At 32.6% G+C, this 6,537-nt stretch overlaps 1 non-coding gene across 1 annotated transcript; it reads left to right on the plus strand.

Moving 5' to 3' along the window:
* The first annotated feature begins 323 nt into the window (after nucleotides 1-323).
* Nucleotides 324-431, plus strand: LOC132679915 (U6 spliceosomal RNA). Its single transcript, XR_009610401.1, has one exon. It is a non-coding gene; the product is annotated as a U6 spliceosomal RNA (small nuclear RNA).
* The last annotated feature ends 6,106 nt before the right edge of the window (nucleotides 432-6,537 follow it).

Genomic DNA, 6,537 nt, shown 5'->3' on the forward strand with positions numbered 1-6,537 from the left:
AACCATGAGATCATGACCTGAGCTGAAGTCGGTCGCTCAACTGACTGAGCCACCCAGGCGCCCCTAAATTTAAATTTTCTATTTTGACTTTTACTTTGAGTCATAAAAATAACATTCTCTGAAATAATAGATTACATAATTATATCCTAAATATCTAACAATATCGATTAGGTTTTAACATAATTCCGATATATACTAGTATTGAAAACAAATCTGGTTCTGTATCACTAGTGATATGGAAGATTATTTTAGTTCATAGGGAAACATGTTTTATATAAGCAAAATGTTTTTATTTTAATGAAAATTAGAAAGAAAAGAGTCAAGTGCTCGCTTTGGCAGCACATATACTAAATAATTGGAACAATACAGAGAAGATTAGCATGGCCCTGGGCAAGGATGACACACAAATTCATGAAGTGTTCCACATATTTAAAAAAAAAGAAAAAGAGACAAATTTTATACACATGACTCGTAAGTTTTGGAAACTGAGTTGACTTACAGTGATGTTCATTAAATGGTGGCAAAACTGGCACAGATATGATAAAAATCTTGCAAGTAATATGTGAACAACTGATATTGGAGAAGCATGCATGTAGTCCATTCCCTCTGCATTATTATAAAAGAAACTAAGGTCCAGAGAGATGAAATGATTCACACAATCTGACAATACTCTTAAGTACAAGAACAAGTCTTAATACTTGCCTCCTCATACCTGCTATGCTAGGATAAACCACCTCCGCCTACCACCCCCTTGACAGTTGCATTAATTGGAATAGAATTGAGTGTACAAATTGTAAGTGCACTCATATAATTATTTTAAGAAAATTTTAGATAACCCTTGAAGCAGTCAACTCAAAATAAAACTGCCCATCGGTACAAAGATGCATACCGTAACACTTTCTAGAAACAAAGGGAATGATACATTGTCTTAAATCACCTAGGTAGTTTTTATTACGAGAGAGGATATTCATTATTCATTTTTTACTCAATTTTGACAAAATTTTTCTTGTATTAATTTTCTTACTAAATTAAAGTGTTAAATAAACATTTATTTAAAATCTGACTTACCATCTTTTCACTTTTGTTTTGATACCTTTGTATGCCATTCCATACATAAATATTTCAAATAATGGTCAACTTGAATATAATTTACATACACTTATTCTTTAAATGTATCACTTAAGCAGAGTGATTTTGGTTGTGCTTACATTATCGATAGGTATTCTCTTGAAACGAATGCAAGACTAAAAATTCAATAGCTGGCTGATAGCATTTGTCCTGCATTTTCTATAAAGCTTTTCCCCATGGATCCTAGAGAAATTCTTTATGAGATAATTCAAAAGTATTTTGCACTTTGTATTCTCTTCTGGAGGATTTATAATGAGCTATGCTTTCATTAAGGTTCTCTCAGGATATTCAAGCCTTTTACGTAACCGTAAGTTTTGATAATTCATTCCCGTATAGTAGAAATTAGTGGATTTTAATATAAATAAAATGTTCTCTTTTTAAAAGTCCATTAAACTAGAAACTGTCAGTGGGTGTTCTTTTATGTGTCCATCTATGGAGTCTTCTCCAAGATCTGTTCCTTAAGTCTGTTGCCTTATTGTCAGGGGAAAATACTCTTGTTTGAATAAGTTATATTTATATAAAGAAAATCTACAACCTATTTGACAATTGCCTATATACTCAAAATCCAACTATATAAATTTTTATTGTGAAAGTCCTACTCTTTCTCCCACTCCCTCAGTATTTATAAGCATTTTATGTAGGGCCCATGCATAGCAGTGGAAAAAAAGAGAAATGGGATAAAAACTTCCATCTTACTATTTGATTACTGATCAACATAGCATTTAACTAAACTTTTCACAATGTAAATGAAGGATTTCAATATAACATTTTCATGTATGGCTATCATCAGCCTCTTTCAGGAGGACAATTAAAATTTTATTATAGCTAATTAAAACCATAGGATACTACCACATATCTTTCAGAACGGTTTTTCAGTATCTTGTGAAGTGAAACTTACATTTACCCAATGACCCACAAATTCCATTTGTACGTGTTTACTGAAGCAAAAAGAAAATTTCCTCTACACAAAAACATTGTATGAATGGTTACAGCATATAACCTCAACTTAGGAATGGATAAACATTTGTATAAACACCCAGTGACGGGAGTACTACTCAGCAATAACAAAGGATGCACTAATATCATACCATTAATGTGGATGGATATCAAATATTAATTGGGTGAAAGAAACCAGCCTCAAAGGCTAGGTTTTAATAATTTTAATAATTCTCACAACATAGGTTTATTATGAGAATGAAAATCACCTCGCACATGTGAAGGTGCCTAAAATGAAAGAAGTACTCAATGAATTGGAGTTCCTAAAATAATATTAGGGTAATGAAAGCTCTACCATTGTCTGGATCCATTAAATACAAAGAACTCCAATGTTTCAACAAAAATGATGGCAACCAATAATTAGTGTTGGGGTGGAATCGCCTACACTTTTTTCAGTAGTACTAACTACATGAACCAACCCTAAATAGAACTAGCAAAGAAAGTTAGGAGTGGCAGTGTATCTTAGGCTTAGACTAAAACTAACTTAAAAGGATTTGATTTTTTTTATTGCAGAAAACAGTCTTCCTTTGTGTTCCCACAAAATCTGGCACATGTTTCAGAATATTTCACACCGTGTTCAGAAAGAAGTATCTTCTATTCTTACCTGCTACATGGAAATTTGCACAATTTACTAAGTGATTTGTCATTAAATAAATGAATTGGACATTAATTTAAATTTTTAAGTGCATTGCATGTTGGCCTTTAAATCTTCGTATTTATGTCAGTGTCTGCATTTGTGAAGCCATCCATTCCACCCCACCATGCTTAGAGAGAAACTTAAAGCTGCCTTTGAGTCTATTGTTCTGAACTTGCTACAACAAAACATTTTTGTTACTATCCTGAAGCAGGAGTGTGCATTTCACCACACACCATGTGATCTTCCACTGAATGAAATACCTGTGATTCTTACACTGAATTTAATATTGAGCAAGTAAAATGTATTACAGCTGTAATATCAAGTGAGATAATGTAGCCAAGGTAACATCTTGATTTCTCTAGATATTTTAAAGTTATCTTAAATCTCACAGTGATATAATTTTACCACTCTAAGTCTTTTCATTGTTGTTCTAAACCAAAGTGTTGCCATACATCTAATAAATGTATTTGGCAGTTTCATGGGACACAGGTTCAATGTATAAAATCTATTGTATTTCTGTATTCTAACAGTTTAGAAACTGAAATTTTTTAAAAAACAGTACCATATACATAACATTAAAATGAAAATTTTAAAAAGAATAACTTTAACAAAATTTGTACCAGACTTGTTCAATAAAATACACAAAATACTTCTGAGAGAAAATTTTAAAGGTATAATTAAATGGAGATATATTAAAAAAAAAAACATAGATCAAAGACTCAGTATTGTTAAGGTAATAGTTCTTCCCAGAGTTAACTATGGATTCAACAAATCCTAATTAAAATCACTTTTTTTTGTAGACATACACAAACTAATTAAGACTTTAAATACAAAGGATCTAAAATAGGCCAGATAATTGTGAAAAACAACAAAGTTAAAAAATTTACAGTATATGATTTTAAGAGTTACTACAAAGCTACTGTAACTGAGACAATGTGTTTGATGTAAAGAAAACATATAGATCAATGGAACAGAAGAAAGAATCCATAAATAAACCATATATATATAGAGAGAGAGATTAGATATAGATACAGACATAAATATAGATGTAACACACACACACACATACAAAACCAATTAATTTTCAACAAAGGTGCTAAGGCAAATAAATAGGGAAAGAATTGCCTTTACGAAAAACAGTGTTGAATTAACTGGATAACCATATGCAAAAATATAAATACTAATCCTTATCACATGGTGTTAAAAATTTAACTCCAAATAGATTAAAGACCTGAAAAAAAAAAAAAAAAAAAGAAAACAAGGAAAACAACACAACTTCTTGAACAGGATATTAGAACAAATATAATTGGCTTTGGGTGAGCAAATATTTCTTAAGTAGAATACAAAAAAAGTAAATTAGACTTCATTAAAATTTAAAACTGGTGTTCTCCAAAGACATCTTAAGAAAAAGAAATAGCAAACTACATAGTAGGAGAAAGTATTTGCAAATTATATATCCAGTAAAGGACTTATGTCCAAAATATATAAATAACCCTTACCTTACAACTCAATAATAATAATTCAAAGACTCCAATACAAAATGTTGCTTTAAAGAGACTCTTTGGTAAAGAGTCATCAAAGAATATATAGAAATGGCAAATAAACACAAAAAGATATTCAGTGTCCTTAGTTATCAGGGAAACACAAATTTGAAAAAAATATACACACTAGAAAGGCTAAAATTTAGAAACACTAACAAAATCAAGTGTTGAAAAAGGATATGGTGCAATCAAAGCTCTCAAACATTGCTAGTTAGAATACAAATGGTATAATATGGTCAATTAATCTTCGACAAAGCAGAAGGAATACCCAATAGAAAAAAGACTCTTCAACAAATGGTGTTGGGAAAACTGAATGGCGACGTGCAGAAGAAGGAAACTGGACCGCTTTCTTTCACCATACACAAAAATAAATTCAAAGTGGATTAAAGACCTCAACGTAAGACAGGAAACCATCAAAATCCTAGAGAACATAGGCAGAGACCTCTCTGATGTCAGCCACAGCAGCTTCTTACTAGACACATCGCCAACAGCGAGGGAAACAAAAGCAAACATAAACTATTGGGACTTCATCAAGATAAAAAGCATCTGCACAGCAAAGGAAACAATCAACAAAAAAGGCAGTCTACATAATGGGAGAAGATATTCACAAATGACATATCTGATAAAGGGTTGGTATTCAAAATCTATAAAGAACTTATCAAACTCAACACACCAAAAAACAAATAAGCCAGTTAAGAAATGGGAAGAAGATATGAATAGAGACTTTTCCAAAGAAGACATCCAGATGGCCAACAGACACATGAAAAAATACTCAACATCATTCATCATCAGGGAAATACAAATCAAAACCATGATGAGATACCCTCATACCTGTCAGAATGGCTAAAATTAACATAAGAACCAACAAGTGTTGACAAGGATCCAAAGAAAGGGGAACCCTCTTGCACTGTTGGTGGGAATGCAAATTGGTACAGCTACTATGGAGAACAGTATGAGGAACAGTTTCCTCAAGAAACTAAAAATAGAACAACCCAGAATCCAGCGCTTGCACTATTAGGTATTTACCCAAAGGGTAAAAAAATACAGATTTGAAGGGGTAGATACACCCCAATGTTTATATCAGCATTATCAACAATAGCCAAACTATGGAGAAAGCCCAAATATCCATAGACTGATGAATGGATGAAGAAGATGTGGTATATATATATATATATATATATATATATATATATATATATGATGGAATATAACTCAGCCATCAAAAAGAATGAAATCTTGCCTCTTTCAATGATGTGGATAGAGCTAGACTATGTAATGCTAAGTGAAATAAGTCAATCAGAGAAAGACAATACCATATGATTTCACTCATATGTGGAATTTAAGAAAAAAGCAGATAAACATAATGGGAAGGGAGGTAAAAAAGAGAAGAGAGGAAGCAAACCACAAGAGACTTAACGATAGAGAACAAACCATGGGTTGATGGAGTGGGAAATGGGTGGGAGATGGACTAGATTGGTGACGGGTACTACGAAGGGCACTTGTGATGAGAAGCAAGTGTTGTAAGTGATGCACTGAATTCTACTCCTGAAACCAATATTGCACTGTAGGTTAACTAAAATTTAAATTTAAAAAGTAGTAATAAATTAAACAATGTTTTTAAAAGAATACAAATTGTGTAGTCACTTTGGAAAATGTTTTCAAAATTTCTTATAATGTTAAAACACTTACTTACCATATGTTCCAGAAATTCCACTGTTAGGTTTTCAACTGAGAGGATAATATATTTTCACACAAAGATGTGTGCATGAATGTGGGAACATTACTCTAAATAGCCAAAGACTAGGAAAAACTCAATTGCCCATGATCTGACATATGTATAATCAAGTTATGATATATCTGAACACTAGAACATTATTCAGCAATAAAAACTATTAATAGATGCGACAATATGGAAGAATTTCAAAAGTATTCTAAGACGGGGCGCCTGGGTGGCGCAGTCGGTTAAGCGTCCGACTTCAGCCAGGTCACGATCTCACGGTCCGTGAGTTCGAGCCCCGCGTCAGGCTCTGGGCTGATGGCTCGGAGCCTGGAGCCTGTTTCCGATTCTGTGTCTCCCTCTCTCTCTGCCCCTCCCCCGTTCATGCTCTGTCTCTCTCTGTCCCAAAAATAAATTAAAAAAAAAAAAAAAAAAAAAAAAAAGTTGAAAAAAAGTATTCTAAGTGAAAGGGACCAGATGCAAAGACTGTAAACTATATGATTCCATTTGTATGAACT

Source organism: Panthera onca, chromosome A2 (assembly GCF_046562875.1).
Source record: "Panthera onca isolate mPanOnc1 chromosome A2, mPanOnc1 haplotype 2, whole genome shotgun sequence".
In the NCBI taxonomy this organism is placed as follows: domain Eukaryota; kingdom Metazoa; phylum Chordata; class Mammalia; order Carnivora; family Felidae; genus Panthera; species Panthera onca.